Consider the following 27,132-nt stretch of genomic DNA (forward strand, 5'->3'; position numbering starts at 1 on the left):
TATTGGGAACAATTGTGAGGATGAATCGACACTTGCAAAGCAAAGATCACCTCGGCAGCGTCTCACGGATGTGGTAGAGGACGATACTGTCTGAGAATTCAGTTCAGTTTTTTTGAAATGTGTCTAAAAATATTGATGAGCAGTGCCAGATGATGTGGTTACATGACTTGAATAAGACGGTTGACAAAATCCCTCATGGAAGGCTGGTTCAAATGTAAAGAGCCACAAGGCAAGTTCGCAAATAGATACAAAAATTAGCGGATACACTTTTCATGTTTGAAATTCTTTCACCAGTGGTGTACCACAGGGATCTGTGCAGGAACCATGCTGGTTATTATGTACACTAATAACTTGGATGTGAAAGCATAACTTTGTGGGCGGCACGGTGGCAGAGCGGTTTAGCACTGCTGCCTCACAGCACCTGAGACCCCGGGTTCAATTCCCGACTCAGGGTGCTCCGGTTTCCTCCAACAGTCACAAAAGATGTGCGGTTAGGTGAATTGGCCATGCTAAATTCCCGTAGTGTTAGAAAAGGGGTAAATGCGGGGTATATGGTTGTGCTTCGCGGGTTCGGTGTGGCTGCAGTCTGATATCGATCAGATGATAAACTGAGCAGAGTAATGGCAGATGTAGTTTACTTCTGATCACTGTGAGGTAATGCACTGTGGGAAGTCTCATAAGTGAAGGATATACATCATGAATGGTAGGTCCACCTGGAGTACTGAGGAACAAGGGACCTTGGTGGACAAGTCTCTGGATGTGTGAAGTTGTCAGCACATGTTGACAGGGTGGGGAAGACACCTGAACTGGGAGCAGGAGGGGGATCCACATCCTGGTGGGGCGAATTGTAGGAGCTGCTTGAGAGGATATAAACCAGTCTGGTAGGGTGTTGCATCTTAAACAGTCCTAAGGCCAGAAAGAAGATTGAGGCTGATGCACAAGTTAATGAGAACAATTTCAGCAGACAAGGCAAGCAAGAATATAGCAGGAAATGGGGAGAAACTGATGATTAACCTGCATTTATTTCAATACAACGGGCCTGACAGCTACGGAAGATAAACTCAGGGCATGGATTGGAACATGGGACTGGGACATTACAGTTATTACAGAAACAAAGCCGAGGGAGGGCAGGGCTGTCAGCACATTGGTTCAAGGTGGAGATGCTACAGGAAGCATCAAAGGGTAGGCAAGAGAGGATGTGTGGTGGTGGGTTTTGATTGCATAAATCATCACAGCAAGATTTAGAGAGGATATTCCTGTGGGATTGCCCACTGAAGTTATGTTAGTGCAACTGAGAAATAAGAATGGGTCATCACTTTGATACGATTGTCCTACTGACCCCGAATAGTCTGTGGCAGACTGAGGAACAAATATATCAGGAGATCTCAAATATCAATCAGAATAATAGGGCTGTTATGGTTGGGGTTTTTCAACTTTCCAAACCTAGACTGGGACTGCCAGTGTTCAGCATTTGCAAGGTAGCAATTTGGTAATTATGTTCAAGAAATTCCCAAACAATATGTAAATGGTCTGAAAAGAGAAAGGGGCAAAGCCTGACCTTCCCTTGGGAAACAAGGTCGGGAAAGGGACTGATGTGTGAGTGGGAATGCATTTTGCCAAAATGACCACAATTCTCTTAGCTTAAGAATAAAGATGGAAAAGAACAGGTCTGGTCCACAAGTTCAAGGTATGAAATGGGACCAGACCAATCTTGACAGTATTAGACAGGAACTTTCAAAAGGTGATCAGGGAGTCTATTTGCAGGGAAAGGGAAGTCTGGCAACTGAGAATATTTTAAAAGTGAGATAAATTGAGCGATCACCACCAGTATGTTCCTGTTTGTGTGCAGCTCAATGCTGACAGCCCTCGGAAACACTGGCTGTCTATTGGACAAGGAAAAAGGGCATATTTCAGGTATCGCCAGCTGGATCAAGGGAATGCATGAGGATCAAGGGGCTGTAGGGATACACTTTGGGTGGAAATCAGGAATGCAGAAAGGGTACATGAAATAGCCTCGGCAGGAAATGATAGGGAGAATGCAAAAGTGATTGTATAACTATATTGAGTAAAAGTGTAACTCGAAACAAAATAGTGTTCCTTAAGGATCAATGAGATCATTGATGTGTGGAACCGCAGGATATGGCTAGACTTTAAACACATTTTGTGACTCCAGAACTTACTGTTGACAAAGACTGGGGAACTCAGGGAACAAGAGTAATACGTTAGACCATATTTTGAGTTTGCTGCAATTCCAGTATCCCGCTATAGGAAGGAGGTTGGGAAGCTTGAAAGTGTTCAGAAAAGATTGACAAGATGTTGCCGGGGTGTTGCTGAATAAGCTCGGGCTATTTTCACTGGAGCATCAGAGACTGAGGGGTGACCTGACAGAGGATTATCCATGAGGGATATGGATTGGGTAAGCATTCAAGGTCTTTTACCAGGGGTTGGGGAGTCCAAAACTAAAGGGCATATGTTTAAGGTTAAAGGGGGAAAGGTTTAAAAGGGACTGAAGGGTCAGCTTTTTTATGCACACGGTGATGTGTGTATGGAATGAGCTGAGGGAGAAAGTAACACATACTTAGACTATGACAACATTTAAGGGATGGATGGGTATGTGAATAATAAGGGTTTAGAGGTACATGGGCCAAATGCTGATAAATGGGATGGACTTATTTAGATCTTCTGGTCAGCATGGATGAGTTGGATCGAAGGGTCTGTTTCCCTTGTACATCTCTATGGCTTGAAAAGAGGGCATGTTATAGAAGAGGTGGTGCTGGACGTTTTAAAACACAAAGGTATGGAAAGCCCCAGGACCTGATTACATGTATCACAGGGCATTGTGGGATGTTAGGGAAGGAACTGTGGAGCCGCTAACAAAGGTATTTGTACCAATGACAGCCATGTGTGATGGGCTGGAAGGCTGGAGGGTGACATAGTGGACAGTGAAGGAGGTTTGCTAAGATTACAAAGGGATCTTGATGATATGGGTGAATGAGCTGAAAAATTGCAGATGGACTTCAATCTGAATAAATGCAAGATAATGCACTTGGTAAAACAAACAAAGGTAGAGCCGATACAATTACTGTTCGGACCTCAGTTAGTGTTTTAGAGCAGAGGGACCTCCGGGTTCAGGTACATAATTCTTGAAGTTTGCATCACAGGATGGATAAGACAGTGCTTGGCATGCCTGACTATTGCTCAGTCCATTGAATGGAGAATTTGGGACGTCATGTTGAGATTGCACAGACATTGGTGAGGCCTGTTCTGCAATACTCTGTCCAGTTCTGGTCGCCCAGTTATAGGGAGGATATTATTAAGCTGCAGGGGATTCAGAAGAGATTTACCAGGACGTTGCTGGGTATGGAAGGCTTGAGTTCTGCAAAATGGCTGGACAGGCTGAGTCTTTTTTCACTCGAGCCTGGAAGTTGAGACGTGATGTTATAAAAGTAAATTTTAAAAAATAAGGTATATAGATCGATTTAATGGTAGTTGTCTTTAACACAGGATGGGGGACTCCCAAGAGGAGGGACCACGTCTTAAAGTTTAGAAGAGAGCAATGTTCAAAAAAGACATGGGGGCAAATTGTTCCACAGACGGTGTTTTGATTGTGGAATGAACTTGCTGAAGAAGGGTGGATGTGGGTACAATGACAACGTTTAAAAGACAGAGATACTAAACAAGTATTTAGCATCAGTTTTTACTGTGGAAAAGGATATGGAAGATATAGAATGTCGGGAAATAGATAGTGACACCTTGCAAAATATCCATATTACAGACGAGCAAGTGTTGATGGCTTGAAATGCATAAAGGTGGGTAAATTCCCAGGACCTGATCAGGTGTACCCTCGAACTCTGTGGGAAGCGAGAGAAGTGATTACTGAGCCTCTTGCTGAGATATTTGTATAATCAATAGTCACAGGTGAGGTGCCGGAAGACTGGAGGTTGGTTAATGCGGTGCCATTGTTTAAGAAGAGTGGTAAGGACAAGCCGGGAATTATAGACCAGTGAGCCTGACCTCGGTGGTGGGCAAGTTGCTGGAGGGAATCCTGAGGGACAGGATGTACATGTAGTTGGAAAGGCAAGGACTGATCGGGATAGTCAACATGGCTTTGTGCGTGGGAGATCATGCCTTACAAACTTGACTGAGTTTTTTGAATAAATAACAATAAGGATTGATGAGGGCTGAGCGGTAGATGTGATCTATATGGACTTCAGTAAGGCGTTCGACAAGGTTCCCTATGGAGACTGGTTAGCAAGGTTAGATCTCATGGAATACAGGGAGAAGTAGCTATTTAGATACAGAACTGGCTCAAAGGTAGAAGACAGAGGGTAGTGGTGAGGGTTGCTTATCAGACTGGAGGACAGTGACCTGTGGAGTGTCACAAGGATTGGGCCTAAGAATGGTGAATAGCCAAGGGTAAGGGAGTCCAAAACTTGAGGGTACAAACTGGAGGTGAGAGAGCAAAGATTTAAAGAGGGAGCTGAGGGGCAACATTATCCACAGAGGATGGTGCACAGACAGAACCTTGTGCCAGGGGGCACATGGGAGAAACAAGAACAATGACAACATGGAAAAGACCTTTGGGCAGGAACATGGAGAGGGGAAGGTTTGAAGAGCTAAGGGCCAAACGCAGGCAAATGAGACTCATTCAGTATAGGAACATGGGCAGCATTGACGAGTTGGACCACAGGTTCTGTTTCCGTGCTGTATCACTCTGTATCCAGGTAAAGAGGATTATAGTACGGAAGTAAAGCATGTTGTGGACACTGAAACAAGTTATAGTGAAAGGGATGGTAGTCTAAAATGCAGTACGTTTCAAATATGTGGAGGGTCTATCAGGAAGGGAGGAGGTTACAGGGACAGGAACTGTTATAGGAGTTAAAAATGACTGAAGACACCGGTGCACAAGCCATGCCACACATAGAGTGTTGCAGAGTAGTGAGTCTTAGTACAGTGTTGGAGGGAGAACACAGAACAGAAAGATCCCAGGCAGCATTCACAACATCTCGTCGGAGGCCTGCTTTCCCCTCTGTTGCCCTGATGCTCACTAAGACAGCACCGGCCTGGATTGATAACTATGAACTCCCCATGCTGTCTCAGTGCAACGTAAGTTAATGTAGACGTGGTGATTCAGCCAGGGGTGTTTCTGTACTGTACTGTACTTACCCTCCAGCACTGTATCTATGTCATGTCATGTTAGATGATGTTTGGAGCCCTCCCATTGCTCCCTGCTGTGTACACTGTGAGTGAACTTACCTCACTGCAGGATTTATTGAAGGCTCCAGATCTCTCTGCCTTTTGTCTCTCTGGCTGACCAATCAACTTCAATGAGGTGTTGGACGAGACACCCAGCAATTGGGAAGTCTATGGAGTCAGCACTTTCCTGAGGACCTACAGGAGACAGAAAAATAGACAGAATGGGGAATTAGACTGATGCAGTGAGGTTTACACATGGAGAATGGAAATGACCCCACAGAGATCTGGAAAATCCCACTCCATCCCTGGTCTGCGCTGTTGCATCTCTCTGGAGTGGAGAATTCTGTTCGCTCAGGATCTGGAGTAACTGCAAGAGCGGGAGGCTCTGACAGAGGCTGCAATTAGACCCACACAGTGAGGGATACCAAAGGGAGAGAGACTGAATGATATCACCAGAGTGCTGGAAGACCTCAGGATCACACAGTCATGTTGGAAGAATGGGTTTAGCTTCATGATGCCCTGGTATCAGTGCTCAGGGATGAGCAACCACTGAGCAGGCGAATTGATGACCGAGTGGTATTACTGCGAGAGAATTTATCCAAAACTTCAGCTAATGTTCAGGGGAAGTGGGTTTTAATCTCACCATAAATAATTTTAAAAATAGTAATTAACAATCCATAAATAAATATGAAACCATTGCAGATGTTCAAAAACCCCAAACCCTTGTCCTTTAGATAAGGACATCTGCTCATCCTCACGTGGTCTGCACGACATCCCCACAGCAAAGTGTTTGCCTCTCAATTACCCTCTGAAATGGCCGAGCAAGTTACTCAGCTCAAGGGCAGCTCGGGCTGGGCAAGAAAGGCTGGTCAGCCAGAGACACCCACATCCCATACCTGATTTAATAAATAATCCATGAGGATGGTCCCCCTGGAACTGCGCTGGGGCCAGGTCCGGGCCAATCATATCGGTAAGTTTATGGATGGGGCTTTCAACTGACAGAGAGGATGCCAGTGAAAGGAGCTTTCCAAATCCAAAGGGAAAAGGTGAAGAATGGGAGCAGTATGGGAATGTGGCAGAAGACAAGCAGAAAGGAACAGGATGGGACAGAGCTTAACTAAAACTGTACATCAGGGAATCGGTTTGTGACAGGAAATTATGGGAAAGAGTAAATTATGTTTTTTGAATGTCTCTTCAATAAGGTAGATTGATTTGTGACACCGAGATAAAAGAGGTTTAGACACCAGAGAGATGTGGTTACAGGGTGAACAAAAGGTGGACAGAAATAGTCAATGGATCACAACCTTGCGGAAATTCAGGCAAAATGGGTAACGCAAACAATAATGGGTAAGAAAGGCATTACAGAGAAAGCATTTGGTCTCAGATCATGAAGTGGAGTCAGTCTGAATGTAAATTCTGGCTACTACTTGCCAAGGACACAAGCAGAAGAACAGTTTTAGCTACCGAACAGCATTCCATTGCTCATCACTGCGTTACACAGGAACTCACTGGAATTTTTTTAAGAAACACATTGTGATAATTTTGGGAAACTTCAATATTCACATAATCTGGGACACTCACACTGACAACAGTGATATTGGAAGAGGAGTTCAGAGAATTTTTTTTCAGTGTTTTTTTGAATAACAAATTGTGCAATTGGTTAGGGATGTAACTGTCTCAGAGCGACCGTTGTGTGATCAAACTTAGTGGATGAGTAATGTCACCTGCAGAGATCCTCAGGGAAATTGTGATAAAATACAGTTTAAATAAATATAAAGTTTTAAAGTGAATCACAGAAAGGAAAAGCTACAACTAGAAACAAAAACAACCAATTACTTGGGTTTGAGAGGAGAACTGACCAAGGTAAAGAGGCGAAACAGACTGAAATATGGGTCTGTAAATGAACAGTGGAAAATATTTGAAGGAACAGTGTAAATCACTCAACAAAATAAGATTCCATTGAAACAGACAAAACCTCAGCAAGAAATCCCCACCGGCCCCTCACTCAGGACAAAATGTATCATATTAGATTATGAGGCTTAGAAGATCACCAAAAATTACTTGAAATCCTGAAGTGAGATTGTGTTTTAGGAATAAGTTTTAAAGGGATTGCAAAGGATCTGCTAGCAGGAGGGCAGCAGTGGGAAGGGGAATCACTGTCAGGGTATAATGTCACAAAAGGAACAGGGAGAGGTGAAGGTGCCGGAGGTGGTGAGAGTGTTACAGAGAGTGGTCAGGGTGTTACAAAGCCAGTACGGATTGCTGCAGCTGTGGGGTTTGCAGAGGTAGGGAGGGACATAGGTATTTTTATTTATTCATTCATGGGATGAAGGTGTCACTGCTAATTACCCAGAGGACAGCTCAGAGTCAGCCATCTTGCAGGGGGTCTGGGGTCACATGTTAGCCAGACCAGGTTAAAATGTCAGATGTTATACACAAATGGTCAGTGAACCAGATGTGTTTTTCCCACTGATCAACAATGCTTTTATAGTGGCCTGACCAATGTCTTGTACAGATACAACATGACGTCCCAACCCTTTCTCTTCATGCTCTGCCCAATGAAGGTAGACATCCCAAACGCCTGCTTCACCAGCCTGTCTCCCTGTGACACCACATTGTGTACCTGCATCCCTGGGTCTCTGACTGACAACACTACCCAGGGCCCGAACAGTAACTGTACAAGTCCCACCCTGGTTTGTTTAACCAAAATGGAACACTTCACATTTATCTTATTAAACTTTATCTGCTATTCTTCAGCCCACTCTCCCAGCAGTACTGTCCATCCTGCTGGATCATAGACAACCTTCTTCACTGTCCACTTTCCCACCAATGTCAGTATCACCCAAAAAACCTTCCTTACCAGGAAACCAATATTCCCATCCAAACCATTTATCCAAATGACAAACAACAGTGGACCCACTACACCGCTGGTCACATGCCTCCAGTCAGAAAAACAACATGTCTCCCATCACCCTGTCTCCAACCATCAAGACCAATTTTTTGTCCAGTTGACTAGCTCCTCCTGAGTGCCATATCCTTTTACACTGATCTGAGTTTATTACTCAGTTTACACATATGACACATAGAACACAGAAAAGTACAGAACAAGACCCTTCGGCCATAATGACATGCCAATCTTTTATCTGACCGTAAGATTAAAAAAAAAGTGGCAGATAGAGTTTAATTCAGGGAAATGCAACGTGCTGCACTTTGGGAAAGCAAATCTTAATAGGACTGATACATGAAATGGTCAGGTCCTCGGGAGTGTTGCTGAACAAAGAGACCTTGGGGTGCAGGTTCATAGCTCCTTGAAAATGGAGACCCAGGTAGATAGTATAGTGAAGAAGGCGTTTGGTATGCATTCCTTTATTGGTCAGAGTATTGAGTACAGAAGTTGGGAGGCCATGTTGTGACTGTACAGCACATTGAATAGGCCACTGTTGGAATATTGCATGCAATTTTGGTCTCCTTACTATCAGAAAGATATTGGGAAACTTGAAAGGGTTCAGAAAAGATTTACAAGGATGATGCCAGGGTTGGCGGATTTGAGCTGTAGGGAGAGGCTGAACAGGCTGGGGATGATTTCCTTGGAGCTTCGGGAGGCTGAGGGGTGACCTTATAGAGGTTTACAAAATTATGAGGTGCATGGATAGGGTAAATAGACAAAGTATTTCCCTGGGTTTGGGGAGTCCAGAACTAGAGGGCATAGGTTTAGGGTGAGAGGGGAAAGATATAAAAGAGATCTAAGGAGCAACTTTTTCACGCAGAGGGTGGTACGTGTATGGAACAGGCTGTCAGATGAAGGGTGGAGGCTGGTACAATTGCAACATTTAAGAGGCATTTGGTTGGGTATATGAATAGGAATGCTTTGATGGGATAGGGACCGGGTGCTGGCAGGTGGGACTAGACTGGGTTGGGATATCTGGTCGGCATGGACGGGTTGGACCGACGGGTCTGTTTACGTGCTGTACATCTCTTTGAATCTAACTTCCATACCCTTCATTTTTATTATCATCCATGTGCCTACCCAGAAGTATATTAAATATCCCTGATGCATCTGCTTTTACTGCCACCGCTGGCAGTGCATTCCACACAGCCACCACTCTGTATGTAACGACCCTACCTCTGAAATCTCCACTTAACCATCCGCTAATCACCCGAAAATTATACCCCCTGTAATAGCTATTTATATGAGCATAAAAAATATCTCTTATTATTCACTCTGTGAATGCCTCTCATCACCTTGTTCACCTCTGCCAAGTCGCACCTCACCCTTCTTCACTCCAATGAGAAAAGCCGTAGCTCCCTCAACCTTTCTTCATAAGACATGCCCTCCAGTCCAGGCAGCATCCTGGTAAATCTCCTCTTTACCCTCTCTCAAGTTTCCACATCCTTCCTGTAATGAAGGGACCAGAACTGAACACAATATTCTAAGTGGGGTCTAACCAGTGCTGTAGAGAGCTGCAGCATAACCTCACCGCTTTAAAACTCAATCCCCAAACTAATGAAATCCCACAAAATATATCCCTTCTTAACAAGCCTATCAGCATGGGTGGCTACTTTGAGGGATCTATGGACTTGGACCCCAAGATCCCTCTGTTCCTCCACACTGCCAAAGATCCTGCCTTCTGCATTCAAATTCAATCTTCAAAATGAATGACTTCACACTTTTCCAGATTGACCTCCATCTGCCACTTCTCGACTCAACTCTGCATCCTGTCAATGTCCCGTTGCAATCTAGAACAGACCTTCACACTGTCAGCCACGCCACCAACCTTCGTGTCATTGGCCAGTCTACTAACCGACCCTTCCACTCACACATCCAACTTATTCATAAAATCACAAAGAGCAGAAGTGCTGTAATCACACCCTACAGAAAACCACTGGTCACTGAGTTCCAGGATGAATTATTTCCGTCTATCGTCACCCTCTGTCTTCTGTGGGCCAGTAATCCTGTATCCAGACAGACAGGTTTCCCTGTATCCCATGCCTCCGTATTTCCTGAATATGCCATAAAGGTGTTTTGTCACATTCTTAAAAGATTCAATATGACTTTTAAGGCATGACCTGTCCCTTATACAAACATGCTGACTATCTCTAATCAAACTATGGTTTCCTCAGGAAAAATAAATCCTCTATCTCAGAATCCTCTCCAATAGTCTGCACACCACAGACATAAGACTGACAGGTGTGCAATTCCCAGGATTATTCCTATTCCCTTTCATGAACAAGGGAATAATATTTTCCTGCCTCCAATCAACTGGTCCGACTCCAGTGGACAGTGAGGGTGCAAAGGTCATCACCAGGTGCGCAGCAACCCATTCCCTCGCTTCGTGCAGTAACTTTGGACGCATCCAGTCTGATTCAGCGACTTATCTATCCTTATCTTTTACAAAATTCTCAGCACATCCTCCTCCTTAACATCCACCTGTTCACGTACATCAGCCTGTTTCACGCTGTCCTCACAAACAACAAGACCCTTCTCAGCAGTGAATACTGAGGCATAGTTTTCATTAAAGACCTCCCCTACCTCCTGTGACTCCAGGCACAAGTTCCTTCCACTATCCCAGAGTGGCCTTATCCTCACTCTGACCATCCTCTTGTCCCTCACATCAGTGGAGAATGCCTCACAGTTTTCCTTAAGCCTTCCCAAGAAAGCTTTTTCATGCCGCCTTCTAGTTGCCCTAAGTCCATTCCTTGGTTCCTTCCTGGTACCTTCAGGGAATCTCTACAGTATGGAAACAGGCCATTTGGCCCAACACCTCCATATTAACCCTCCAAACAGTATCCAACCCAGCCCCATTCCCCCACCCTGTTACTCTCCATTTGCCCTGACTAATGCACCAAACTACCCATCCCTGAACACTATGGGTAATTTAGCATGGCTGAGTCACCTAATCTGCACATCTTTGGATGGTGGGTGGAAACTGGAGCACCTGGAGGAAACACACGCAGACACGGGCAGAATGTACAAACTCCCCACAGACAGTCGCCTGAGGCTCTCATCGAAATGGAGTCCGTGGTGCTATGAGGTAGCAGTGCTAACCACTGAGACACCGCGCCACCCAATGTAACTCTCTGGAGCCCTGCCTGATCCTTGCTTCCTCAACCTTAAGTTAGCTTCTTTCTTCCTCTTGACTAGATGCTGAAGTCCACGTGGACAACGCTAACTGCTCTGCCTTCATCTATACCTTGTCCAACTCCGCAAAGAGTCAATCCACTTTGTGAAATATGGTTTTTTCTACTCACAAAGCCATGCTGACCATCTCGAATCAGCCTTTGCCTTTGTAAATATACATAGCTCCTTTCTCTCAGAATCTCCTCCAACAACTTCCCCATCACTGGGCACACTGGACTGTAATTTCCTGGTTTTTCCCTGCAGTCCTTAAGTGATGCAACAGCCTTAGCCTCCCTCCAGTCTTCCGGTACCTGACTGTGTCTGTTGATAATATAAATATCTCTGTAAGGGACACTGCAATCTCTTCCCTAGCTTCCCACAATATTCTAGTATCGATCCAATGAGCTACTGAGGATTGATCTACCTTTATTTGTTTTAAGATTCCAGCACTTTCTCTTCTCTGGTGAGGATTCTTTCCAAGACATCGCTATTTATTTCCCCAAGTTCCCGAGCTTCCATATCTTTCTCCACAGTAAATACTGACAAGGCTGTTTGGTCTAATATCTCACCCATCTCATCTGGTTCCACACATGCGTGACCTTTTGATCTGTAAAGGGACCCTATTCTCTACCAAGTTACTACTTAGCCCTTATTAAAACTTGTGTAAAGGCTTCTGATAATTCAAATACACCACATCCCCCACACACACTACACCCCTCCTACACCCTTACAACTCTGCCATTTGTATTCACACAGACAAATTAAATCCAACAGGCTCAGGAACAAATTCTCTTTTATCAAATGTGTCTCTAAATGGCCAGTTATTGTATACTGACTTATCCTTTCTAACAATGTCAGTATGGTCCCGACTTACTGTCAGGGGAGGTGGAGTAGGTTGTGGTTGAACCCATTGAAGTTTAGATAATGAGAGAGAAACGGAATGAACCATCCATGATTCTGAGGGGCTCTGATCGGGCAGATGCTGAGAAGTTAGAAAATAGAACAGTAGAGCACAGCAACAGGCCCTTCGGCCCACCACGTCTATGCTGTCCATGATGCTATTCTAACTCATACAATCTGCCTGCACATGGGCCCATATCCCTCTATTCTCTTCCCATTCATGTTTCTGCCTAAATGCCACTTCAAACCTTTACTCACATTTCTGCTTCTACCACCTCCCTCAGTAACATCCACTCTACGTAAAAAAAACACTTTCCCTCACACACCTCATTTAAACTTTCTCTTTTTCACTTTAAACCTCTGCTCTCTAGTATTTGAAACTTACACACTGGAAAAGAGATTCTGACTATCTACATTATCTATCCCTGTCCTAACGTTATATCCCTGTACCTGGTCACCTGTCAGCCTCTGATACCCTCACAAATCAATCCAACTTTGTTTAATTTCCTCTTACACACCTAACATACCCTTAAAAACCCAAACATAGGCAACGTGCTGATAAACACCTTTTTTACCCTCTCCAAAGCCTCCCCATCCTCCCTATTGTGTGGAGATGAGAACTGCACACAGTTCTCCAAATGTGACCAAACAAACGTTTTATACAATTACAGTATCAGATGCAAACCACTACACCCAATGTTGTGACCGATGAAGGTCAGTGCTCCATTTGCTTTCTTTTCCATCTGAAACACTTCTGTTGCCATTTTAAGGGAGTTGCTGACTTGCACCAAGATCCTTCCGTAGATCAATATCCCTCAGTATGCTGACTTCCTTCTTGAATTTGACATAATCTCACACTTGTCCAGACTAAACCCAATTTGCCATTTCTGTCTATCTCTCCGACTGTTCTGTAACCTCCTGCAGATTTTACTGAATCAGGGAAACAAGGGCTTTGTGGAAAAGGCAGGAAAATAGAGTTGGACAGTATCAGATCAGCCATGATCTGACTGAAGGGCACAGTATACTCAATGGGCCAAATGGCCTCATTCACCTGCTACATCTCATGGTCTGAGCACAAACTCAGTATGTCCTGCATAATATTATGGGTTTCTGCTCACAAAACTCCTTTACAATGGGATTATTGGATATTTATTCGTACACAGCATTTGATCTACAAATATGATATGATGTTATAGAAAACTATCTCGCATACAATCCAGGATTCTATCCGTTACAGCACTGATACTCACTGCTGTATCAGTCGGCATGGAGATCACACCACTGTCACACACAGGTACTGTACAGCCCTTGCTACAAGTACATTCAGTGTCCTGACTGTAACCACATTGACATTCCCATCACTGGTTGGTGCCTACAATAGAATTCCTGCTAACGGTTGCTGTTTCTTGCTTATTCTCAGCTCCACTTTTCATATTCAGATCCACATGACTGTCTCATTAATGCATTAACCTCATCCTTCCTTCACAACTTGTTGGCGTTTTGCCTAGTCTGCCTATTGGGACGAGATTAGTTTGGGATATCTGCTCAGCATGGATGGGTTAGACCGAAGGGCCTGTTTCCATGCTGTACATCTCATTGACTCTAATGACTCTATCCCAACAACCCTTCAGTATTCACTTCCCAGTGATGATCAATCATCAGCTACATCTCCGGAATGACAGTTCCATCATATCTGTTCACTGTCATTCCATCTGCCTTATGGCGAATGCAGGGAGTCATTCCGCAGTAGTGGGGGATTGAACAGATGGGTAGAGATTGCAGAGATAGGGAGGCTTACAGGGACTCGAGGATGTTAGAGTTAAACAGAGTTACATCTGGTCAAGAACGTCAGTGGGACAAAGGGGTTTGGGGATTGGAGGAATTTACAGAGATACAGGGAGCTGGATTAGATTCTGGAGATAGTGATAGGGATGGAGAAAGGAAGAGGTAGGCAGACTGAGAGGCACAGACAGGGGGCTGTTTCATCTAGGAGAGTATTGTGTATACTAACAGAGATATGGAAGGTTGTCGTGACGGAAGACGTTTATAAATATAAGGTGGCTTCTAGGCTCTGGAGGCTACATAGATCGGAAGGCAATGGGGAATGCCAGGTTACTGGTTGGAGACAGTTACACAGATGGGGAGGGTTGTACAAATTGAAGGAGGTTCCTGTGGTCGCGAGGGGTATGGTGTCGGGAATGAGGGTGAAATTTAACAAGATAAAGATCAAAGAATTAGAGCTGGACAAGGAGATTACAATTTTTTTCACAGCTAAGGAAGGGTGAGCTGGAGAAGATTACATAGGTAGGGACCGATGGAGAGGTTAAAGATAAATACATTGACATGGAGGATGGTGTTGTTGGAAAGAGCTTACAGGGATAGACAGGACAGTCAGGGTTCACAGGGATGAAGGAATTGAGTATCTACTGCAGAAGTTTAGGAATTAGGATGTTAGGGATTGAAGAACCTGACAGAGACAGGGAGAATGGTGTGGAGATTCCAAACAGAGGAAGGATTATCTGGACTGGAGGATATTACAGAGATCACTAACACAGAATGGGCCAGGATTGATGCCTGCTATCCCCTGTGCTGTCACATTGAGGACCAGTACAGCAGAGGTGAAAGCGGGACCCTCACAAGATGGTGGGAATGAAGCCTAGAATGTTGCTGTTCCTTGCCCAGCTCTCTATCTATGTCCTGTCTTCCAGGTCTGAATACAGAAGTCTACTACCTCCACCTTGTGCTGTTTACTGAGAGTGATCTTACCGGCTGCAGGATTGACTGAAGGCTCCAGGTCTCCCTCTCTCTATCTCTCTCTCTCTCTCTCTCTCTCTCTCTCTCTGGCTGACCAACCAGCTTCAATGAGGTGATGGATGAGACAGGAGTTAGGAACATCCTGATTACCTGCATGAGACAGAAATAGACAGAATGGAAAATTCGACTGATGTAATGAGGATAACACATGCAGAGTGGTCCTGAGTCCAACAGAGATCTCGAGAATCCCAGTCTTCATCCCTTGTCTGTGCTGCTGCGTCTCTCTGGAGTGGACAATTCTGTTGACTCAGGATCTCAGAGCATCTGTAAGAGGGAGAAATGCTGCCAGAGGCAGCAAATAGACTGACACAGCGAGGGATACCACATGGAGAGATACTGAGTGATACCACATTATTAGACACTGTATTAACAGGGAATTGTTTGAATTTGTAACAAAGGCACTGGGATAATTGTGAGGGGATTCAACCTTCCTAACTCTTCATCTCTTTGGCGGTGGCTCACAGATGAGGCTGACTCTCTCCCACTCTCGTGGATGTGGGTGGGGGTGGGGGTCTGCAATTGGCTGTACAGACCGATGTGGCCTTCCACAGACTTTGTTACACTTGGGGCACAAGGTGGCCATGGGAAGGGGGTGGGTCTGGCATTGGTGTGACAGTGCCCTTCTTGGGCTGTTTTCTCCTGGATTCCTATTTTCCCCACAGCATGTCTCGTGGTGCTCGACACCTTCCCAATGCTCCTTCCCCACTTCGGACAGTCTTGGCCCAGGACTTAACAGATTTGATTAAGAGATGAAAAAAAAAACGATCAATTCTGAGAAGCCAGCATTTAGAAACTTGGACACATTTGTTAAAGAGATCGCTATGGATTCTCCTAGCAGGAGGAGTGCAGTAGGAAGAGGAAACATTGTCAGATGATAGGAACAGGGAGAATTGAAGGTTCTGGAGGTGGTGAGGGTGTTACAGAGAGAGGCAAAGTCCTGAACAATGTTACAAAGCCAGTACGGATTGCTGCAGCTAGAGCTGTTTGCAGAGTTAGGGATGGAGATATGTATTCTCATTGATTCATTCGCGGCCTGAGGATGTCACCGGATGGACCAGCATACATTACCCCACTGCTAATTGCCTAGAGACAGCTCAGAGTCAGACACATTGCTGTGGGACTGGAGTCACATGTGAGCCAGACCAGGTAAGAATGCTAGATGTCCCTCCCTGAAGGACACACGTGAACAAGTTGATTTTTTCCAGAAAATCAACAATGCTTATACAGTGACCTCACTAATGTCCTGTACAGACACACCATGACATCCCAACTCCTACTCTCAATGCTCTGCCCAATGAAGGGTAACCATCCCAAACGCCTGCTTCACCAGCCTGTCTACCCATGACGCTACTTTCAAAAGACTGTGTATCTGCGTCCCTGGGTCACTGATTGACAAGGGCCCGAATGTTTACTTTACCAGTCCAGCCTGGTCTGTTTTACCACAATACAACATCTTGCATTTCTCCACCTGTTCTTTCTAACCTCACTGACCCAGCTGTACTGTTGATCCCTTTGTACTCTTCGATAACCCTCTTCACTGTCCACTTTATCACCAATTTCAGTCTCACTCCCAAACTTGCTAACCATGACTCCTGTATTATCATCCAAGCAGTCACACCTACACATAGGTATATAGGAATTGAAGGATTTAAAGAGATTACACAGACCTGGAGTGTTGTATGCAGAGGAGGAGATTAAACTGATAGGGATGGTTTTAGAGACTCAACAATGTTTGGAAATAATAGGGGTTGCCATGGCGATAGCAGGTTTCAACAATTTGGAGGATATAGGTCTGAAGGAGCTTTGTCAGTTAGCGATGGTACAGTAAAGGGAATTGTAGTGGCTTCCCTTTCATAGCAATCCATAAGCACTTAAACAGCCTGTTTGACATGTGCATTATCTCGCGACCATTCATCAGACAGCACTGCAAATACTTCACTGCCTCCGCCTACCAGCTTAGACTGAACTAGCATTACCCAGAAGACCTCAGGCCACTCTGTCTGTCTGTGCAATTTTTCAAATGAAATACAGAGTTCCTTGACAGTAAAGTCACAGGTAGTCAGGGTAGCGAAGGCGGCACTTGGTATGCATTCCTTTACTGGTCAGAGTATTGAATACAGGAATTGGGGGGTGATGGTGCAGCTGTACAGGACAGTGGTTAGGCCACTTTTGGAAGACTGCATGCAACTCTGTTCTACTTCCTATCGGAAGGATGTTGTGAAAATTGAAAGGGTTCAAAAAGATTTACAAGGATGTTGCCAGGGTTGAGCTATAGGGAGAGTTGAACAGGCGATGGTTGTTTTCCCTGGAGAGTCGGAGGCTGAGGGGTGACCTTATAGAGGTTTATAAAATCAAGAGGGACATGGATAAGGTAAATAGACAGGGGTCCCCCTGGGGTGTGCGAGTCCAGAATTGTAGGGCAAGGTTTAGGGTGAGAGGAGAAAGATATAAAAGAGTACTAAGGGGCAACATTTTCACGCAGAGGATAGTACATGTATGGAATAAGCTGCCAGAGGGAGTGATGGAGGCTAGTACAACTGCAACAGTTAAAAGGCATCTGGATGGATGTATGAATAGGAAGGGTTTAGAGGGAGATGGGCCGGGTGCTGGCAGGTGGGACATCATTGGATTGGGATATCTGATCTGCAGGATGGGACCGTGAATGTATTGTGGAACCTGGAGGATGTTATAATTTGAACTACAGGTAATTTTTGATTGGATCTTTCAGCCAATCTTACAGATGGTACAATTACAACATTTAAGAAGCATTTGGATGGATATATGAATAGAAAGAGTTTGGAGGGATATAGGCCAGGTACTGGCAGGTGGGACTAGATTGGGTTGGAATATCCTGTCGGCATGGCCGGGTTTGACTGAAGGGTCTGTTTCCACGCTGTACATCTCTATGACTGTAAGATCAGCTGAATGGTCCAATCAAAAATTACCTGCGGTTCAAATCATAATATCCTCCAGGTTCCACAAGCCATCCTCGGTCACATCCTGCAGGTTCTATGAATTGCGCAACCTCCTGCAGGTCCCAAGTCCCTTCCTACATTTGTACCATCCTCCAGGTTCTGCAGCCCTTCATACCTCGTAACATGGCCCAGACTCTCCAACTCCTCCTTCCTCTGCAATGTTCCCTAGAAGGGCACTGGAGGATGGTGGGGGTTACAGAGATATGGAGGGACATCAGGATGGCAGGAGTTTGCAGACATTAGGAATATAGGGACTTGAGGAGGTTTCACAGTTTATGAGTGTTGTAGGGTCTGGAGAAACTTACAAAGGTAGGCATAGTTTGAGATTGGAGGATTCTGCAGAAAACCTTTATGTGGTTAAAGGCAGAATTCTTAGCAGCGTGCAGGAACAAAGGGATCCTGTGTCCCTCAGGTTACCACCCAAGTTGACAGGGTGTTAAGAAGGCATATGGTGTATTGGCTTTCATTAGCAGGGGAATTGAGTTTAAGAGATGCGAGGTTTTGCTGCAGCTCTACAGAACCTCAGTTAGACCACACTTGGAATATTGTGAACAGTTCTGTTCGCTTCATTATAGGAAGGATGTGGAAGCTTTAAAGACAGTGCAGAGGAGATTGAACAGGATGCTGCCTGGACTGGAGGGCATGCCCATAGAAGGTAGGTTGTAGAAGCTGGGGCTTTTCTGATCAGAGCGAAGGAGGAAGAATAGGGAATGAGAGGCATAGATGGAGTGGATAACCAGAGACTATTTCCCATGGTGAAATGGCGATCACAAGGAGACATAAGTTTAAGGTAATTGGCGGAAGGTTTAGCTTAGATATCAGAGCGATACGGGCCAGGTGCTGGCAGGTAGGACTAGATGGGGTTGGGATATCCTGTCGGCATGGACGGGACTGGTATGTTATTGACACAGTGTGGTGGGTGTGTGGAATGGACTGCCAGCCGTGGTAGATTCAGACACATTACAGACATCTAAGCAACTCTTGGATAGGCACATCAATGACAGTAAAATGTAAGATATGCAGGTTAGTTTCGTCTTCAGAGTAGGATAAAAGGTCAGCACAATATTGAGGGCTGAAGGGCTTGTACTGGAATGTGCTAATCCATGTTCTAAATAGCAAGGGTTATGATGGCAGCAAGAGGTTCCGGGAAGTGGGAGAGGATGTGATCTAAATGAAGTGACACAAATAGGAGGCGTTGCTAAGGTTGTATGGGGTAACAGAGACAGCAATGGTCTGATCTGGAGCAGATGTCCCAGACTGGGAGGGGTATGGGGACTGGAGGTGGTTTCACAGAGAGGGAGGGGCACAGAGCCACAGGAGGTTACAGAGATGTGGAGAGCTGGCGGGCCTACAGGCGTTCATGGAGATGGGAGGTTGGGAGGAATGGAGCAGTTTACAGGGATAAGGATAGTGGTATTTTACACAGACAGGAATGTTTCAGGTGAATGGAGCTGAGTACAGAGATAAAGTGGGTTGTACAGATTAGAAAAACAAATAGACATATGGAGGGTAGTCGTGACTGAAGATGTTTATAGATACAGAAAGGCTTAGGTTCTGCAGGTTATTTAGATAAAGAGGGTGTGGAATCAGACAGATTCTCCAAGTGACAAAGACAGCAATTTTGGTTGGAGACAGTTTCACAGATTAGGGAGCATTCGTAACCTCCTCCAGTTTAGTCAGAGTGGGAAGGGTTGTAGGGGAGGGAGACGTTTACACGAGTAAGAGCTGGAGAAGATTATGGAAATGAGTAGATAAATGGAGATACTAGAGCATGTTACATTGACAGGGTGGGTGCTGGCAATGAAAAGATATCACACAGATAGTGGGTCTTGTAGGAACTGGATTGAAAGAGTCACAGGCATTGGAATGACTTCTGCAGACTGGGAGTGTTACAGGGACTGAGAGGTTTGTAGGGTCTCCACAGATTGATGGTGTCTTTAAGAATAGAAAAGTTTATGTAGATACTGAAAGCTTAAACCCAATGCATGCAGTCTTCATTTCAAGACCAGAGCCTTATTATCCCACACCAGCCAAGGATCCCTAACCCTGCCAGCTTTTCCCTTTATCCCAATGGGCAGACTGGTCCTGGATTCTTCAGATCACACTTTGAAAAGCCTCCCATTTGCCAGTTGTTTCTTTTCCTTCAAACAGACTCACCCAATCGATTAGAATCATAATGTGGAGGTGCCAGTGTTGGACAGGGGATGTACAAAGTTAAAAATCACCCAACACTCGGTTCCAGTCCAACAGTTTATTTGAAAGCACTAGCTTTCAGAGCACTGCTCCTTCATCAGGTGGTTGTGAAGCACAATCCTAAGGCACAGAATTTATAGCAACAGGATGGCAGGGTCATGGAATATAATATCAAACAAATTTAGTTGAAGCCTTTCATCTGTTATGGTGATCACCAGCGCTTCCAAAGCGAGTTGGATTATAACTGGGCATTGTGCAATTTTAAATTCACAGCATTGACGCTGGCCAGATCCTGCAGAATGGCCCCAAGCCTAGCCCTGTTCCAGTTTTCCTCTTCAATCTGGGGACCTGCTGATCTTTCTTCATAACTATGTTAAAACAAAGACAGTTGTGGGCACTGGACCCAAAGTGCTCTCCGAATGACACTTCAGTCACTAACCCGGCCTCGTTTCCTGAGTTGGCGGGTGGGGTCCAGTGTTGCACCTGCCTGAGTAGAGTAGGGCCCTCTGCATATTGATTTAGCAACCTTTCTTGGACATATTTGAAAAATTGCACTCTGTCCGAGTCTTTTATACTCCAGGTGGCCCAGTCAATACAGGGAATATTAAAATCTCCAGCCTGTACTCCTCTATTATTCCTATAGTTATCTGCAATCCCTCTACACACGTGCTCCTCTGGTATCTGTTGGGTCTACTCAGTCTACAATACAGTCCCAACAAAGTGACCACCTCTCTTCTTTTTTCTAACTTCTAACCATGTGGATTTTTAAATGAATATATGTTTTAAAAATTAGAATTAACAATCCATAAATAAGTATTGATAAAAATCCAAACACTTGACCTTCAGAGAAAGACGACAGTTCACTTTCACGTGGTCTGCACGACATCCCCACAGCAAAGTGTTTGCCTCTCAATGACCCTGTGAAATGGGCGAGCCAGCTGCTTAGCTCAAAGGCAGCAAGGGATGGGCAATAAAGGCTGGTCAGCCAGAGACACCCACATCCCAGACCGGATTTTAAAAAAATCCATTCAGATTGGTCCCAGCACAGTTCCAGTGGAACATTGTCCTGGCCAATCACATTGGTAGGATTATGGACAGGGCTTTAAACTGACAAAGAGGATGCTGGGACAGGCTTCAGGTGAAAGAAGCTTTCCAAATCCAAATAGAAAAGGTGAAGCAACAGAAAATGTGACCGAAGACAACAGAAAGGAACAGGATGGGCCAAAGTTTAACTAAAACTGTAGATCAGCAAAACCATTTGTGACAGGAAATTGTGGGAAAGAGAAAATTATGTTTTTTATTAATGGACAAAGTCTCTGCAACAAGGTAGATGGATTTGTGGCACAGAGATAAAAGAGATTTTGACACCAGAGAGATGTGGTTACAGGGCGAACAAAAGGTGGACATAAATATTCAATGTTTCGCAACATTGTGCAAACTCAGGCAAAATGGGTAACACTAACAATAATGGGTAAGACGGGCATTACAGAGAAAGCATTGGTCTCAGATCATGAAGTAGAGTCAGTCTGAATGTAACCTCTGGCTACTCCTTGCCAAGGACACAAGCAGCAGAACAGTTTTAGACCACTGAACAGCATTCCCTTGCTCATCACTGCATTACACAGGAACTCATTGGAATTTTTAATAAAGGAATGGTGAACATTTATTGAAATTTCAATATTCGCAAAGTCTGGGACAGTCACACTGACAACAGTGATATTGGAAGAGGAGTTCAGAGAATTTTTTTCAGTATTTCTTAGAATAACACATTGTGCAACCGGCGAGGGACGTAACTGTCTCAGAGCGACTGTTGTGTGAGAAAGCTTAGTGAATGAGTTATGTCATTCTGGAGAGATCCTCAGGAAAATTGTGATAAAGTGCAGTTTAAAGAAAAATAAAGTTTTCAAGTAAATCAGAGAAAGGACAAGCTACAAATAGAAACAAAAATAGCCAATTACATGGGTTTGAGAGGAAAACTGACCAAGGTAAATAGGCTACACAGACTGAAATATGGGTGTCTGGAAATGAACTGTGGAAAACATTTGAATGAACAGTGTAAAACACTCAACAAAAGGACATTCCATTAACAGACAAAAACTCAGCAAGAAATCCCCACCGGTCCCTCACTCAGGACAAAATGGATCATATTAGATTAGGAAGCTGAGAAGATCACCACAAAATACTTAAAATCCTCAAGTGAGAGTTTTAGAGTAAGTTTTAAAGGGATTGCAATGGGTCTGCTAGCAGGAGGAGGGCAATGGGAAGAGGAAACATTGTCAAGGTTTATTGATACGTTAGGAACAGGGAGAGATGAAGATGCTGGAGGTAGTGAGAGAGTTACAGAGAGTGGTCAGGGCCTGAACGGTGTTACAAAGCCAGTACGAATTACTGCAGCTGCAGGGGGTTGCAGAGGTAGGGAGGGACATATTTATTTTTATTTATTCATTCATGGGATGTGGGTGTCACTGCCTGGACCAGCATTCTTTGACCCCATGCTAATTACCCAGAGATTGTTGGTGGATATATATACTTTCCTGGACTCAGATGAAGTGCTGAATGACTGGCGGATCGCTAATGTGGTTCCTTTGTTCAAAAAGGACAGCAGGGATAGGCCAGGTAATTACAGAGCAGATAGTCTGACAGCAGGGGGAGGGAAATTATTGGAATGATTTATGAGGATGAATCCACACTTGCAAAGATAAGGATCAACTTGGTTTAGTCATCACAGATTTGGCAGAGGAAGATACAGTCTGAGGAATTCAGTTCAGGTTTTTGAAATTGTGCTTAAGTATATTGATGAAGGCAGTGCAGATGATGTGGGTTACATGGACTTGAATAAGTCCTTTGATAAGATGCAAAATGGAAGGTTGGTCCAAAATGTCTGGGTTCCAAGGCAGGTTGGCAAATTGGATGCAAAATTGGTGGGTAGAATACTTTCACCAACAGGTGTACACAGGGATCTGTGCAGGAACCATTGACCATTAATGACTCGGATGTGAAAGCAGAAGGTATCATTAGTAGGTTTGCAGATGATATGAAAGGTGAGGGTGTTATCCACAGTGAGGGGGATGGTCTCCGTCTGCTGTTCGATGTCGATCAGATGAAAATCTAAGCAGAGTTCAGTTCTGATTGAAGTGAGGTAATAGTCTGTGGGAGGTACGATAAGCGAAGGACAGACATAATGAATGGTAGGACCTTGCGGAGTACTGAGGAATACAGGGACCTTGGTGGACAAGTTCATAGATCCCTGAAGGTGTCAGCACAGGTTTACAGGGTGGGAAAGGCACCTCAACTGGGAGCGGGAGAGGGACCCACATCCTGCTGGGGTGAATTGCTAGAGATGCTTGAGAGGACATAACCTAGTCTGGCAGGGTGTTGGACCTTAAAAAACTGAAGGCCTGAAAGAAGATTGAGACTGGTACACGTGTTAAAGACAGCAATTTCAGCAGATAAGCCAGGCAAGAACATAGCAGGCAATGGGGGAAAACTGATGATTAAACTGCATTTATTTCAATACAAGGGGCCTGACAGCTAAGGAAGATGAACTCAAGGCATGGATTGGAACATGGGACTGGATATTATAGTTATTACAGAAACACAGCTGAGGGAGGGGCAGGACTGGCAGTTCATTGTTTCAAGGTAGAGATGCTCCAGGAAGGGGAGGCAACAGTGGACGTGTGGTGGTGGGTTTTGATTGCATGAATCATCCCAGCAGGATTTAGAGAGGATATTCCTCTGGGATCGCCCAGTGAAGCTATGTTAGTGGAATTGAGAAATAAGAATGGGTCATCACGTTGATACGATCTGACTGCTGACCCCGAATAATCCGTGGCAGACTGAAGAACAAATGTATCGGGACATCTTAAATATCAATCATAATAATGGGGCTGTTATGGTAGGGTTTTTGAACTTTCCAAACCTAGATTGGGACTGCCAGTGTTCAGCATTTGCAAGGGAGGAATTTGGTAATTGTGTTCCAGGATCTCCCAATCAATATGTCAATGGCCTGAAAAGAGAAAGGGGCAAAACCTGACCTCCCCTTGGGAATCAAGGTAGGGAAGGGGACTGAGATGTGAGTGGCAAAGCATTTTGCCAAAGTAACCACAGTTCTAGTAGTTTGAAAACAGCTTTGGAAAAGGACAGGCCTGGTCCACAAGTGCAAGTTATAAAATGGAGCCTGACCAATCTTGATCGTATTAGCCAGGAACTTTCAAAATGTGATTGGGGAAGGGAATTATTTACAGGGAAAGGGAAGTTTGGCAAGTGAGAATATTTTTAAAGTGAGATAAACTGATCGACTAGCGCCAGCAAGTTCCTATGTGTGTGCAGCTCAATGCTGACAGCATTCGGAAACACTGGCTGTCTATTGAGGGTCTGGTCAAGGAAAAGGGGGCACATGTCAGGTATAGCCAGCTGGATCAAGGGAATCCCTGAGGATATACAGGGGCTGTAGGAATACACTTTGAGTAGAAAACAGGAATGGAGAAAGGCTCAATGAAATAGCCTCAGCAGAGAAGGAAAGGGGAATCCAAAAGTGATTGTATCAGTATATTAAGAGTGCATAAGGAACTCAGGACAAAATAGTATCCATTAAAGATCAATGAGGCCATCGATGTGTGGGACTGCAGGATATTTGCTAAGATCCTAAACATTTTTTTCACTCCAGAACTTACTGAGGACAAAGACTGGGGAACTCAGGGAACAAGAGTAATACATGAGACCACATTCGGAGTCCTCTGCAATTCCAGTCTCCCTGCTATAGGAAGGATGTTGTGAAACTTGAAAGGGCTCAGAAAAGCTTTACAAGATGTTCAAAAAAAAATGGGGCAATTTGCTACACCGAGGGTGGTTTGAGTGTGGAATGAACTTCCTGAGAAAGGGGTTGATGTGGGTACAATTACAACACTTTAAAGATATTTGGATAAACAGGTGAATAGGGAAGGGTTGGAGTGCTATGGGCCAGGAACAGGCAGCTGGGAAGAGTTGAGTTTTAGATGATGGTGGGTATCAGCTGAAGGGTCAGTTCCCATGCTGTATGGCTCTATGACAAGAATATGGTTTTATTCCATTATTGAAGAAAGGATCAGGGCTGGGTCCACTGATGTGCATCATCTACATAAATGATTTGGTTGAAAATATAGAAGTGATTGTGCGTAAGTTTGTTGATGATCAAATTAATGGTGTAATGGGCAGTAAATACGGTTATCAAAGGTGGTCTTGACCAACTGGGCCAGTGGACCAGGCAATGAAAGCTGGAGTTTAACTCAGGTGTTGGATTTTGTTAAGACAAACCATAGAGGACTAATACAGTTAATGGAAGGGCTCTGGCCAGGGTTGTCGAATAGAGAGAAAGAGAGAGAGAGAGAGAGAGAGAGAGAGAGAGAGAGAGAGACCAGGGGGTGCAAGTTTCATTGTTCTTCAGAAGTGGCATACCGGATGGACAGGGTGGGAAAAGCGACATTTGGCAAATTTGCCGTCATTGACAGATGAATCCTCGGGGTGGCCCTAAGAATGGTGAATAGCCAAGGGTAGGTGAGTCCAAACCTCGAGGATATAAACGGGACGTGAGAGAGCAAGGATTTGAAGGGGGAGCTGACGGGGAACATTATCCACAGAGGATGGTGCATAGATGGAACAGACTGCCTCAGGCACATGGGAGAAACAAGAACAATTACAGCATGGAACAGATATTTGGGAGGTACATTGAGAGGAGAAGGTTTGAAGAGATAAGGGCCAAATGCAGGCAAATGAGACTCATTCAGTTTAGGTAACATGGGCAGTATTGAGGAGTAGGACCACAGGTTCTGTTTCCGTGCTGTATCACTCTGTATCCAGTTAAAGAGGATTACAGTACCAAAATAAGGCATGTTGTGGACACTGAAGCAAGTTACAGCGATAGGGATGGTAGTCTGGAATGCAGTACATCTCAAATATGTGGAGGGACTATCGGGAAGGGAGGAGGTTACAGGGACAACTACTGTTAAAGGAGTTAAAAATGACTGAAGACACTGGTGCACAAGCCATGCCACAGATACAGTGTTGCAGAGTAGTGAGTCTTAATACAGTGTTGGAGGGAGAACACAGAACAGAAAGATCCCAGGCAGCATTCACACCCTCTCGTGGGAGGCCTGCTTTCCCCTCTGTTGTCCTGATGCTCACTAAGACAGCACAGGCCTGGACTGATAATTCTGAACTCCCGATGCTGTCTCAGTGCAACATAAGTTAAAGTAGATGTGATGATTGAGCATGGGGTGTGTCTATACTGTGCTCCCCACCCAGCACTGTATCTATATCATGTATTGTTAGCCGATGTTTGCAGCCCTCCCATTGCTCCCTGCTCTGTGCACTGTGAGTGATCTTACCTCACTGCAGGATTTATTGAAGGCTCCAGATCTCCCTGCCCTTTGTCTCCCTGGCTGACCAACCATCTTCAATGTGGTGATGGATGAGACACACAGCAGTTGGGAAGTCTATTGAGTCAGGAACTTCCTGACTACCTACAGGAGACAGAGAAATAGACAGAATGGAAAATTAGACTGATGCAGTGAGGGTTACACAAGGAGAATGGAAATGAACCCCACAGATATCTGGAAAATCCCAAGCTCCATCCCTGGCCTGTGCTGTTGCGTCTCTCTGGAGTGGAGAATTCTGTTAGCTCAGGATCTGGAGTAGCTGCAAGAGCGAGAGACACTGACAGAGGCAGCAATTAGACCCACACAGTGAGGGATACCATATGGAGAGAGACTGAGTGATATCACCGGAGTGCTGGAAGACTTCAGGATCACACAGTCATGTTGGAAGAATGGGTTTAGCTTCATGTATCAGTGCTCAGGGATGAGCAATCAGTGAGCAGGTGAAGCGATGGCCTAGTAACATTATTGTTAGGGCATTTGTCCAAAACCTCAGCCAGTGCTCAGGGGAGGCAGGTTTGAATCC

The 27,132-nt window shown here is 44.8% G+C and overlaps 1 long non-coding RNA gene across 1 annotated transcript; it reads right to left on the reverse strand.

Moving 5' to 3' along the window:
* Positions 1-5,261: 5,261 nt before the first annotated feature.
* LOC132813809 (uncharacterized) lies at positions 5,262-26,682 on the reverse strand. The gene is made up of 3 exons (XR_009644172.1): positions 26,559-26,682; positions 14,981-15,118; positions 5,262-5,391 (listed from the first exon to the last, which is right to left on the reverse strand). It is a non-coding gene; the product is annotated as an uncharacterized LOC132813809 (long non-coding RNA).
* Positions 26,683-27,132: the final 450 nt, after the last annotated feature.

Source organism: Hemiscyllium ocellatum, unplaced genomic scaffold (genome assembly GCF_020745735.1).
Source record: "Hemiscyllium ocellatum isolate sHemOce1 unplaced genomic scaffold, sHemOce1.pat.X.cur. scaffold_477_pat_ctg1, whole genome shotgun sequence".
Lineage (NCBI taxonomy): Eukaryota > Metazoa > Chordata > Chondrichthyes > Orectolobiformes > Hemiscylliidae > Hemiscyllium > Hemiscyllium ocellatum.